Genomic DNA, 14,016 nt, shown 5'->3' on the forward strand with positions numbered 1-14,016 from the left:
TAGAGTGCATTTGGACTATTTAATTTAAGGTGGGAATTAGCCAGAAATATGAATCTAGTGCTTGGCAGAGGGGTAATCATTGCAGATAAGAGTATGGAAGCTCAGCAATAAAGGAGATTGCCAAAGGAAAAGTAAGGAGTAAGAAATGTCTTGGACAACTCTGGCATCTCACAGTTGAACAGAAAAGAATGAGCCTTCAAAGAGACTGAAAAGGAAATTGTAGACCAACAGACAGAGAACCCAGTGGATATGCCATCAAAGAATCCAAAGGTAGAGGTGGTTTCAATGATGTGGCTGTGGCTCCCAGTGCCCAACGCTGTTAAAGATGAAGGGAAGACACAGACATAGAGAACAGACCTATGGACATGGGGTGGGGGGAGGAAGGAGAGGGTGGGATGTATGGAGAGAATAATGGGGAAACATATATTACCATATGTAAAATATATAGCCAATGGGAATTTGCTGTATGACTCAGGGAACTCAAACCAGGGCTCTGAAACAACCTACAGGGATGGGTGGGGAGAGAGGGGACATATGGGTACCTATGTTTGGCAGAAACCAACACAATTCTATAAAGCAATTATCCTTTAATTAAAAATCAATCAATTTAAAATAAAAAAGAATTCAAAGCAGCCATTGAATTTAGGGACATGAAAGTCACTGATAAACAATGATACTGTTGGTAGAGAGATGTGGCCAGAAACCAAAGCCGCGAACTTCATTGTGAATGGGGGGTCAAGGGGGTGAGGAAGAGAACAAAATTGTGTTGATGACATAGACGATCTCTACTTCTTTGTGAAACCAGAGGCCATTCTTTCCTCCAGTTTGTCTGTGACTGAGACACTAGCAATAGGTTAGGAGCTGATGGGAGATGTGGAATCCGGAGAGGTTCATTCTATCTGCTTCCTTGCCTGCTTGTTTGTTTTAATTTAGGAGTTTTGAGTATGTTCACCCCAATAAGAAGGTCCCAGTGGGGGAAAGGGGAGTTGCAGAGAAAAGAAAGGAAAGGATAATTAATAAACAGCATCAGTTCCTATAAATGTATTGATAGTCGGGATGGGACCCAACATTTTGGTGATGAGGGGATAGAGAATCTACTTTGGACAGAAGGGAGAGCATTCTCCACCCCACAGTGAGATGGGAGGATGAAGGAGGGGGAGGATCTGTGCAGGCATAGACGACTAGGGGCTTAGCCTCAGGATGCATTGCCCCAGTGTGATATTTTCTACCTTCTCAGGAGGAGGTGCCATCTGCTGAAGGGAGTAAATCAAGCATTTGAAGGGAGCAGGCATGTTTTGAAATACATCTCTAAGAATGAGAAAGGAAGTTAATCTGAGAGACCTAGCAGAGGAGTCTAGCATTGGGAGACCTTCTAGGGTTGGTGCTCACAGGTTTTAAATAGAAATAGAGAAGCTTCTGATCTAAGAATGGAATTTATTTTTTGCCACCTCAGGCAGCTTGTGGGATCCTAGTTCCCTGACTAGGGATTGAACCCAGACCCTCAGTAGTGAAAGCACCCAGTCCCAACCACTGGACCACAGGGAAGTTTCAAGAATGGAATAGTTGAATTGGCCTCCATCTGTTCACCCCAAGAGCAGAGGCACATTCATTCCTGATTCACGTAAACTCTATTAGTTAAATAAAATGAGCGTGTGACTATTTACAAGTAGTCACTTATAGCTAGCTCCATCTCCCCAATAATACAGGTGCTCTTTTTGACTGTAACTTCCCTGTCATTTGTCCCATCCTTTTTCTCCTTTCTCTCTACCGTTTTTGGCAGAGAGCGTGTCAATGACATTCAAAGAAAAAGATGGGGTACAGCTTGTGGAAGCATTATGAAAAGTTAGCAGTGTGCAAGCTAACTGAATATGGATATTATTACTGTGTCAGTAGTGACAAGCCTACTGTGGATGATATCAAATTGTGCTTTTTGAGTGTTTTGATATGTTTTCAAAGTGCATCCATACACAGCATCTTTTCTGCTTGCAAAATCGCTAATAAGTTGGAAATTATTATTTTCAGTCCAGGAAACAGGTTGGTTAGTTGAAGGTCAGAAGCAAGGGAATATTACCCTGAAGGTGAAATCCAGGACTTGGGACCCCAAGGAGGGAACTTGTTCCATTAACGCCCAAGGATGCCCAACCTTGAGAATATCTAATATAGGTTAATCCACCTCAGAGTTGATATTGGAAGGTGAATCCCCAGACTAGTTTTTTTGATTGCAGAGTTTAGTTTTCAGACTTTCAGGCATACACCTGGCCACACCTGTGTACCATCTGCAAGGTCCAGAGGTTTGGCCACAGACCACAAAGAACCACTTTCCACAGCTTCCCTACCTCCTACAGCGAGAAAACTTGCTGTGGATCATATTTGTCTAAAGTTCTTTTCTTCACCTAATCCTTTTGGGACAACTGTGATGGAACAAAAGCCCTGCCTGGGGGAAAGGACATTTTCCTGCAAGTGCAGAGCCCAGAACCACATGGGCAATGCCTGGCCATAGTCTATACATCTAAAACTAATCTCAGAGAGCCTGAGGCTGGTCAAAGGAACCCAGTAAATGCATTCTTTTTCCAGGAGCTTTGAAAGAAACACATCATCCATACAAACTTCCCCATGCACCTCCCTTGAGCATACATGTTTTGCCAACATTAGCAAAGAAAGAAATATCCAAATAACTTTGAAGACAGAAAAATGCATCTTGCAGTTCCACAGATAAAAAATAGTAAAACCACCATCGGACAAACCAAAACAAAATGCCAAGGACTTGACAGGTCTATTTTTCAGAGATGAATTAGGAGGAGGGTGTGCACTTGGAAACTGGGACACTGGTGTTGAATGGGGAACTCAGGTCTTGTTCGCCTCCACAGAGCTCTTTTTTCTTTTGTCGGTGTGAATCCAGGAATCTGTATCATGCTTTGGAAGATGTTCTTGGGTTTCAGGGGGAAATTAGTTGCGTGCATTCGAAGCTAGGATATGGCTGAGTCTATTCCATTTCTTAAATGTCTAAGAAATATCAAGAGGATCTATGAAGCTAAAGGACCCATGTTAATGCAACATTAGAGAACTTGATTAGAGCCCAGCACTCAGGAAAATCATTTTCAGCTTCACACATGCTACATTGCACATGTAATATGTTGTCTTTGATGTTATTTGCCATTTATTAAACGTATCTGCTAATATGAAGTGTTCCATTTCCTGACTATAGAGTGTTAAAAAGTTCAATCTCAGTTTACACTCACTCTGTGGAAACCTGATTTCCTGAGCCCTTCCTTGAGCCAAGGCTGAGGGTCAAAGGAGCCTTAAAATTCTATTTATTGAGTGCCTAAGCTATGAAATACATCAGGGAGATCATAACTAAACCAGATTCCATCTCTGCCCTCTAGAGGCTTACAGTTTGGTGGGGAGAAAGACATATGGAACTAATTAATACACGATAGCAAATGCAGTAATATGGATGTATCAAATGCATCAACGAATACCAGAGAAAAGACAAGATTCATCCCCATGGGGAGGGAAGGTGGGAAAGACTCGTGGGGTAGGCAGCATGTAAGCTGGGCATACGCAACAGTGATTCTGGTTTAAACAGAAGAAAAAAAAAATGAGGGACAATCCTCAACTTTTTTTTAAAAAAAGCAACAGATTGTCAAAGTGAGGTTCTTACAGGTTTTATGTCACTTGAGATGCCAACTTGATATATATCCGAAGAAACTGCTGAGTCGGGGACTAACCACCACCCTGCACAAAGGACATGCAATGGAACTGAGATACACATTTTCCTATTTACAAACAAGGTCTCAGTAAACATGGTTGGTTATACCTCCTTGTGCTAATTTCTAATGCCTCCCTATGATAGATTCTGAAAGTTCAGTAAGAGGAGTAAAATTTTCTCTTTGCCCTCCAAATTGGTTGACTATCTTTAAACTATTTAAATATCCTTTATTGTTTTTATTCTATTAGATTGCTTGAATTTCCTTATTATTTATAAGCATTCTCATGCATTTTGGAGAATTATCTTCATCATATTTGATGCAAATATTTTCTCCCAGTGTCGTATTTCACTTGAGACATTTTCTAATTCTATACATTTTAAAACTTGTGTTAATTTCAAATTTACCCATCTTTTTCTATATTTTTATAGTTATTGAACTATATCCTAGCATTCTTTTTTACATGCTAACAATTTTATTTATGTGTGTGCATATGTGTTTAGGATTTTAATATATCTTAAATTCATTTTGTGAGTTTTATAAGTTAGCTATTTAACATGTAGAACCAGTACTCCCAGTTTCTTCACCACCTCTTTCTATCTCCACTGATTTCAAATAGTGCATCTTATAACTCTAAAATATACAAGGATCTGTTTCTAGAAATTTTAGTCTCTTCCATCTATTTGTATATTCTTAAGGAAAATCTGACTTCTTTAATGATTAGAGCTTCATAAATTTGACATCAGATGGTTAAAGTTCATTCTTTTGATCATCTGTTTCAAAATTGCATGGCTGTCCACAACCATTTATCTTCTATTTGAATTTTAGAATCTGCTTGCCGATTTCCATAATAATCTCATTGCAAATTTGATTACATTAAATTTTTAGATAATTTGGGGGAGAAGGAACATCTTTAAAATAGATCTTCCCAGCCATGAACATTAAGTCACCCTCCACTTATATTCAAATATTAATTTATTAAATGTTAAATTTTCCAAGAAATTTTGTCATTATTCTTAGACTTATATACTCCCAGTTGCTGTATTTTATAGATTGTTGTTGTTATTTTAAACAAAGTGCATTGTACTTGGTTATTGCTAGTGTAGAGAAAAGCTTTTGAATATTAATCTTGTATCTGACCAATCTGTTGAAATCTTATATCAATATTAATGTATTGTTAATTGATTACTTAATTGTTAATAGAGCCTCTTGAATTATTTAAAGTAGTTAATCATATCATTTTCAAGTAAAGGCACTTTTGTTTTTTCCAACTTTATCTCCTCCCTTTTCTCTCTTGCTAATTGGCTAAAACATGTAGTTAAAAAAAACAGTAAACATTTTTATATTTCCTAGCTTTAAAGGTAGTGCTTATGTTTAACCAATACTTTGGATGTCTGTTGTAATTTTTTGATATTTACTTCTATCCCTAGCTTATTATTTCATCATGATATGATGATAGATTGTTTATGCTTTTGATGGCTATTATGAGAAATAAATGGTTTTACTGTGTTAATGTATGAAATTACAGTAACAAAATCTATTATATAGAAACTCCCAAATTTACATCTCCAGTTCTAAATTTTTCTTTGACTTCTTAACTTGTTATAATTAACTGCTTCTTGAGAACTCCACTGGAATGAACAATAGACTTTGCAAACTTAAATACAAAACCAAACTTTTGACTTTAGCAAATGGCCCTTCCGTCCATGTTCCATCCACCAGGTCCTCAGGAAAAAACACTGAAGTCATCCTCAGCTTCTTCATTTCTCTAATATATCATATTCAATCCACTAGAGAATCTTAAAATTCACTTTCAAAACATGTCTGGAACTGCAGCCATCTCCATTTTTATCCCTCTAGCCCAAAGCACCAGCACTTCTCACCTGGATAATTTCACTTATTTTCAGCTGATTTCCACATTTCCATGTTTGTTCCCTTCAATCTGTTCTCAAACCAACCACCCCCAGGATCCTCATGGTGTCTGCTACTCAAAATGTTCGTTCCCCGGATGCTTCGATTAAAATCCAAAATCATTCCTTGGCCTGCAAAACACAGTCTGGTCCATGACACTTTTCAGTGTCTTCTACCCCCTTTTTCTTGGTCATTGGGTTTCAACATAAGTCGTCTTGCTATCCTTTCACCCCACCCTCTAAGCTCCACGTTACAACACTCCCAACTCAGGGACTTTGCAGTTGCTGTTCCTCTGCATGGAAAGTTATTTCCACAGATACTCATATGGTTCCCTCCCTCATTTTATTCAGGTCTCTCCTGAAATATCACTCTGTGAGAAGAGCCTTCTTTGACTACCCAGTCTCAACTGGCCCATATTCATCATTTTCTATTTCTTTATCCTGCTTTGATTTTCATCACCACCTGACATTACATTATATATTTTAATCTTCTTCATTGCTTATGTCTCCAATTATAATGAGAATTCTATAAGGAAATTTTCTGTCTATTTTACTCACTGATATATTCCCACTGACTAGAAAAAATTAAAATGTATCCAGACCTTGCCACATGCCTGCTCTAGAGATGGGAAAACCACCCCCATTTAAGAACCACTGTGTTACAGGCTTATACTAGAATAAAGGTCTCAAATCAGTCATCTAAGCTTCCACATGAAAAAATGAGTGGCAATAATGAAACACACAGCCAGAAAAATACAATAGAAAAAGTCAACAAAACCACAAGCTGACTATTTGGGAAAAAAGATAAATTAAAATTGATAAACCTCTAGTTAGACTAACCAAAGAAAAAAAAGAGAAGATATAAATGACCACCATTAGGAGAAAAAGAGGGAATATAACTAGAGACCCATAAGTAAAGATGAATGTCTATGTTATAATATTATTATTAGATAAAATAGACTTCAGGACAAGGAATGTGCTTCCCAAAGATACAGGAGAACAAGACAAAGCAAACAGAAATCCTACATACCTATGTATGCAGTAACAGGCCTTCAAAATGCGCAAAACGACATTGTATGAATCTCTTGGCTGCCCATCTGAAACCATCACAACATTGTTCATCTGCTATGCTCCAATATAAAACACAAAGTTTAAAAGACAAAATGAAAGTTGGAGATTGTACCGTTCCTGTTCAATACTTGATAGAACAAGTAGACAGAAAATCAAGACACAGAGGATATGAACATCTAGCAACTTAACTTCATTGACATATATAAACACTCTACCCAAATTAGGAGAATGTTTCTATCTTCAAATATTCAGAGAATAATCACCCAAATAGACTACATGTTGGACAATAAAAGAATTGCTAATAAATTTAAAAGGACTGAAATCAGAATTAAACTAGCAATAAAAAAAACAGATATTTGGAAAATCATCAAGTGCTTGGAAAATTGGGCAAGACTCCTATGCAACCTACATACAAAGCAGAAGTTCACAGGAAAAATTAGAAACTATATTTAACCTGAATGAAAATAAAATTATAATAGATTAAAACCATGTGGAGTCTAGTCCTTAAAAGGGAATTTATAGTTTTAAATAATTGTGTTTGAAAAAAGTTCCAAAGTCTAAGCTTTCACCTTAAAAATTTAGAAAAAGAAAAGCAAATTAAAAGAAAAGGAAGAAGAAAATGGGAATTTTACAAGATAAGAGCTATCAGAATTCAAGTAAATGAAAAATAAAGCATAAAATAATAAAACCAAAAGCTTTCTTTAAAAAAAAAATCAGTAAATTTGATGAAATCTAGCTTTGACGATCAAGAATAAAGATGAGAAGCAAGGATTAACAATAAAATGAATGAAAATGGAGGTATCATATTGTATCCTACAGGTTTTAAAAGGATAATATGGGGATATTACCCACAACTTTATGAAAGATAAATCACTAAAACTGACTAAGGTAGAAATGGAAAATCTGAGTAGCTCTATGCCCCTATGAAAGATGTTGAAATCATCAATTAAAAACCTTACCAGAAAGAAAACTCTAGGCCCAGAAGGCTTCTCTGGTCAATTCTATAAAACAGTTTATAAATTCTATCAAACGGTGGCGGAGTAGGCCAGAGAGCACTTGGCGGCAGCGGCGGCGGCTGCAGCAGTAGCAGCTACACACTCCCTGTGCCGCGGCCAAGCCCCCCGAGCCGCCCACCGCCCAGGCGCTGCCTGACCCTGCGGGCGCCTCCGTCAGCCTCCAGCCCGGGCAGCGCCCCTAGTCGTCCTCCGACCGGCCCTCGACCTTCTGCGCCAGCCGCAGCCGCAGCCCCAGCCTTAGGCACAGCCACCGGGACAACCCTAGCCCCTACTGCAGCTCCTCCAGACACAGTCTCTACGCCGACTTCCTGGAAGCTGGGGTGCTCTTGTTCAAAATCAGCTCGTTTGCCCACGTGCGCCCCGCGCCCTGCAACGACCTGCAGGCCACCAAGCTGGCTCCGGGCAAGAAGGAGCCCCTGGAGTCGCAGTACCAGGTGGGCCCGCTCCTGGGCAGTGGGGGCTTCGGCTCGGTGTACTCAGGCATCCGTGTTGCCGACAACTTGCCGGTGGCCATCAAGCACGTGGAGAAGGACCGGATTTCTCACTGGGCAGAGCTGCCTAATGGCACCTGAGTGCCCATGGAAGTGGTTCTGCTGAAGAAGGTGAGCTCGGGCTTCTCCGGCGTCCATTAGGCTCCTAGATTGGTTTCAGAGGCCCGACAATTTCGTCCTGGAGAGGCGGGAACCGGTGCAAGACCTCTTCGACTTTATCACGGAAAGGGGGCGGCCCTGCAGGGGGAGCTGGCCTGCAGCTTCTTCTGGCAGGTGCTGGAGGCGGTGCGGCCCAGCCACGACTGCAGGGTGCTTCACCGCGACATCAAGGGCGAGATCGTCCTTACCGACCTCAGTGGCGGCGAGCTCAAGCTCATCGACTTCGGGTCGGGGGCGCTGCTCAAGGACACCGTCTACAGGGACTTTGATGGGACCCGAGTGTATCCTCCAGAGTGGATCCACTACCGTGGCACGTCGGCAGCCGTCTGGTCTCTGGCAGCGGGTCTCTTCAGAGTGGCAACATCTCATTAGATGGTGCTTGGCCTTGAGGCCATCAGATTGGCCATCCTTCGAAGAAATCCAGAACCAGCCGTGGATGCAAGATATCCTCCTGCCCCAGGAAACTGCTGAGATCAGTCTTCACAGCCTGTCACCAGGGCGCAGCGAATAGCTTCTCCAGCAGGTTCTTCCCTCCCTGTCAAATGCTCCAGGGAGGGGAAGTGTCTTGTCTTCAGCTTCCCGAGTACCAGTGGCACTTATTTTCAAACAGTACAGTGCTTGATACAGAAACAACATTTACAACTCATTCCAGACCCCAGGCTCCTGGAGGCTGCTTCCCAAAAGGCAGGAGGAGATTCCACTCCACTCTAGGTGTCCTAGGCCTCCACTTCTCCCATAGAAGCTCACCTTCTCACTGATGTCCAGTATCCCTGGACTCTGCAAAATCCCAGGGGTGGGCGGGAGTGGAGGGGTGGGAGTAGGTCAGGATCCTGCCATCGAGCTGTTTGCTTCATCAAGAGTTCTGCTGAATGCCTCGGCGGGTCAGGCAGGGGGGATGCAGGTTGGGGTGGGTTAGGACTAGCACCATTTTAAGTCCTTGTCACCTCTTCCGACTTTCTGAGGCCTTCTGTGGGGACTCTGGCTGTGCTGGGAGAAATATGTGAACTTGCCTCTTTTACCTGCCGCTTCTCCAAAAATCTGCCTGGGTTTGGTTCCCTCTATTTCTCCCTCCCCCTCTTCCCCCCATCCTTCATATGAGAGGTGCCATGGAAGAGGCTACAAGGCCAAACACTGAGCCACCTGCCCTTTTTCCACCTTTAGTAAAACTCCCAAGTGGACTGTTTCTAAGTTAAGACCTCACACACACACACACAAAAATGCACAAACAAAGCAAATCAACAGAAAAACTGTAAATATGGGTACAGTTGGCATGACAGTGTACGAAAGGATTGTAGTTGATCTAATTCCTTTTTAATTTTGCCTTTTAAGTTATTTTACCTGTTTTGTTTTTTCTCCCCCTTGGGAAGATGATGCACTTTCTAACCTGGAGGTCAATGTTAAATTTATTTATTTATTTGGTTCCCTTCCTGCTCCAAGCTTCCACGACTGCCGCCATAGTTTTTCTTTCTCTCCTTTCCTCCTCTGACTTGGGGATCTTTTGGGGAGGGCTGCGATGCTTCCTCTGTTGGTTTGTAGGGTGACGGGGACTCAGGGGGGACGGCTGCGGCAGCTCCCTGACTGCTGCAGGGGGCCCCCTCGCCGGCTTACCCAAGTGGGCGTGCAGTCCATGGGTGATGGGGCAGGGGTGTTGCTGACTTGTGTATAGAGACTAGATATATGAAAAGCAGTTCTGGATGGTGTGCCTTCCGGAGCCTCTCTGGGGCTGTGTTCCGAGCAGCATGTAGCCTGCTGGTTTTATCTGAATAAAATACGGTACAGGGGAATAAAAGAGATCTTATTTTATATATATATACTTGGCATTTTTTGAATAAAATGCTTTTTGTCTTTAAAAAAAAACTTCCCAGAAAGAAAACTCTAGGCCCAGAAGGCTTCTCTGATAAATTCTATAAAGCATTTAGGAAGGAATAATACCAATACCACACAAACCGTTAAAAATTTGAAGAGGAGGAAATACTAAGCAATTCATTTTGTGAGGTCATCATTGACGGTATACCAAATCCAAACAAAAATATTCCAATGGAAAAAAAATAAAAAACTAGACACCAATATCCCTTGAGAACAAAGGTTGAAAAATTCTTAGCAAAATATTAGCAAATTTAATTCAGTCCTAAGTCAAAATTATAGTACACGATGACCAGTTAGGATTTACACTGCTGGGTAGAGAATTTGCAGAGACCCTACTCTCCCCAGTCTCTGGAACCTACACCTGTGCATGCCAGGCTGCTCTCTGGCCCTCCCAGGGATGGGGATCTGCAGCAGCAAAGCCCCACCTAGGGTGCCCCTAGATCCCACTCCCAGACTTTCACTCTGTCCCTACTCCTCAGTGAAGTTTGATCACCGGCTTCCCTGGTGGCTCAGTGGTAGAGAATCCACCTGCCAATGCAGGAGACCTGGGTTTGATCCCTGGGTTGGAAAGATCTCCTGGAGAAGAAAATGACAATCCACTCCAGAGCTCTTGCTTGGGAAATACCAAGGACAGGGGAGCCTGGCAGGCTACAGTCCACGGAGTTACAAAAGTTTCGGACAAGACTTATCGAATAAACAACAACAAAATTTGACCAACGCTTTCTAATCTGTGGACAAATGGTACTTAAAAGTTCAAGAACAATCTTGTTCAAAAAGCACCAGCCTTCTTTTTCTTCATCCCAACCATAGGCCTGATCCAGCTCTACCAAAGCAGCTCTGCTTAAATCTTTATTTTTCCTTTAAAATCCCGAGTGATTTTCTTTTCTTTTTCTTTTTCCTTTTTTTTTTAATTGCAGTATAATTGCTTTACAATGTTGTATTGCTGCTGCTGCTAAGTCGCTTCAGTCATGTCCAGCTCTTCCAGACCCCATGGACTGCAGCCTACCAGGCTCCTCCGTCCCTGGGTTTCTCCAGGCAAGAATACTGGAGTGGGTTGCCATTTCCTTCTCCTCAGTGTTGTGTTAGCTTCTGCAATACAGCAAAGTGAATCAGCACCAAACTGAGAGGTTTCCAGGGCTGGGAGGAGAGAGAGAAGGATGACAGTCCTGGCTTCATGGTTAGAGTTTCTGTTGGGTGATGAGTAAGCGTTGCAAATAGTAGTGATGGTTGCACAGTATTGTGAATGCTTTTCATGCCATAGAATTGTATATCTAAATGTGACTGAAATGCCAAATGTTATGTCAAATAAAATCTAGTTTAAAAGCAACAGCTTTCATCCCTTGGTGTATTGGATAAAGGTCTCCTCACTTGCTGTCCTGCACCAAATCACTTTACCCCACTCTGCTTTTTCCAGCTTCAGTTCAGTTTCAGTTCAGTCGCTCAGTCGTGTCTGACTCTTTGTGACCCCATGAATGGCAGCACGCCAAGCCTCCCTGTCCATCACCAACACCCAGAGTTCACTCAGACTCACATTGATTGAGTCAGTGATGCCATCCAGCCATCTCATCCTCTGTCGTCCCCTTCTCCTCCTGCCCCCAATCCCTCCCAGCATCAAAGTCTTTTCCAATGAGTCAACTCTTCTCATGAGGTGGCCAAAGTACTGGAGTTTCAGCTTTAGCATCAGGGTTGATCTCCTTCAGAATGGACTGGTTGGATCTCCTTGCAGTCCAAGGGACTCTCAAGAGTCTTCTCCAACACCACAGTTCAAAAGCATCAATTCTTGGGCGCTCAGCCTTCTTCACAGTCCAACTTTCACATCCATACATGACTACTGGAAAACCATAGCCTTGACTAGACGGACGTTAGTCGGCAAAGTAATGTCTCTGCTTTTGAATATGCTATCTAGGTTGGTCATAACTTTTCTTCCAAGGAGTAAGCGTCTTTTAATTTCATGGCTGCAGTTACCATCTGCAGTGATTTTGGAGCCCAAAAAAATGAAGTCTGACACTGTTTCCACTGTTTCTCCATCTATTTCCCATGGAGTGATGGGACCGGATGCCATGATCTTCGTTTTCTGGATGTTGAGGTTTAAGCCAACTTTTTCACTCTCCTCTTTCACTTTCATCAAGAGGCTTTTTAGTTCCTCTTCACTTTCTGCCATAAGGGTGGTGTCATCTGCATATCTGAGGTGATTGATATTTCTCCCGGCAATCTTGATTCCAGCTTGTGCTTCTTCCAGTCCAGCATTTCTCATGATGTACTCTGCATAAAAGTTAAATAAGCAGGGTGACAATATACAGCCTTGACATACTCCTTTTCCTATTTGGAACCAGTCTGTTGTTCCATGTCCAGTTCTAACTGTTGCTTTCTGACCTGCATACAGATTTCTCAAAAGGCAGGTCAGGTGGTCTGCTATTCCCATCTCTTTCAGAATTTTCCACAGTTTATTGTGATCCACAGAGTCAAAGGCTTTGGCATAGTCAATAAAGCAGAAATAGATGTTTTTCTGGAACTCTCTTCCTTTTTCCATGATCCAGCGGATGTTGGCCACTGAACTCTGGTTCCTCTGCCTTTTCTAAATCCAGCTTGAACATCTGGAAGTTCACGGTTCACATACTGCTGAAGCCTGGCTTGGAGAACTTTGAGCATTACTTTACTAGCATGTAAGATGAGTGCAATTGTAAGGTAGTTTGAGCATTCTTTGGCATTGCCTTTCTTTGGGATTGGAATGAAAACTGACCTTTTCCAGTCCTGTGGCCACTGCTGAATTTTCCAAATTTGCTGACATATTGAGTGCAGCACTTTCACAGCATCATCTTTCAGGATTTGAAGTAGCTCAACTGGAATTCCATCACCTCCACTAGCTATGTTCGTAGTGATGCTTTCTAAAGCCCACTTGACTTCACATTCCAAGATGTCTGGCTCTAGATGAGTGATCACACCATCGTGATTATCTGAGTCGTGAAGATCCTTTTTGTACAGTTCTTCTGTATATCCTTGCCATCTCTTCTTAATATCTTCTGCTTCTGTTAGGTCCATACCATTTCTGTCCTTTATCGAGCCCATCTTTGCATGAAATGTTCCCTTCGTATCTCTAATTTTCTTGAAGAGATCTCTAGTCTTTCCCATTCTGTTCTTTTCCTCTATTTCTTTGCATTGATCGCTGAAGAAGGCTTTCTTATCTCTTCTTGCTATTCTTTGGAACTCTGCATTCAGATGTTTATATCTTTCCTTTTCTCCTTTGCTTTTCGCTTCTCTTCTTTTCACAGCTATTTGTAAGGCCTCCCCAGACAGCCATTTTGCTTTTTTGCATTTCTTTTCCATGGGGATGGTCTTGAGCCCTGTCTCCTGTACAATGTCACGAACCTCATTCCATAGTTCATCAGGTACTCTATCTATCAGATCTAGGCCCTTAAATCTATTTCTCACTTCCACTGTATAATCATGAGGGATTTGATTTAGGTCATACCTGAATGGTCTAGCGGTTTTCCCTATTTTCTTCAATTTAAGTCTGAATTTGGTAATAAGGAGTTCATGGTCTGAGCCACAGTCAGCTCCTGGTCTTGTTTTTGCTGACTGTATAGAGCTTCTCCATCTTTTGCTGTAGAGAATATAATCAATCTGATTTCAGTGTTGACCATCTGGTGATGTCCATGTGTAGTCTTCTGTTGTGTTGTTGGAAGAGGGTGTTTGCTATGACCAGTGCATTTTCTTGGCAAAATGCTATTAGTCTTTGCCCTGCTTCATTCCGTATTCCAAGGCCAAATTTGCCTGTGACTCCAGGTGTTTCTTGACT

The 14,016-nt window shown here is 41.8% G+C and overlaps 1 pseudogene; it reads left to right on the top strand.

Moving 5' to 3' along the window:
- The window catches only part of LOC138419516 (serine/threonine-protein kinase pim-1 pseudogene), a 115,911-nt pseudogene extending 107,046 nt beyond the window's left edge, over positions 1–8,865 (top strand).
- The last annotated feature ends 5,151 nt before the right edge of the window (positions 8,866–14,016 follow it).

Source organism: Ovis canadensis, chromosome 14 (assembly GCF_042477335.2).
Source record: "Ovis canadensis isolate MfBH-ARS-UI-01 breed Bighorn chromosome 14, ARS-UI_OviCan_v2, whole genome shotgun sequence".
Taxonomy (NCBI): Eukaryota; Metazoa; Chordata; class Mammalia; order Artiodactyla; family Bovidae; genus Ovis; species Ovis canadensis.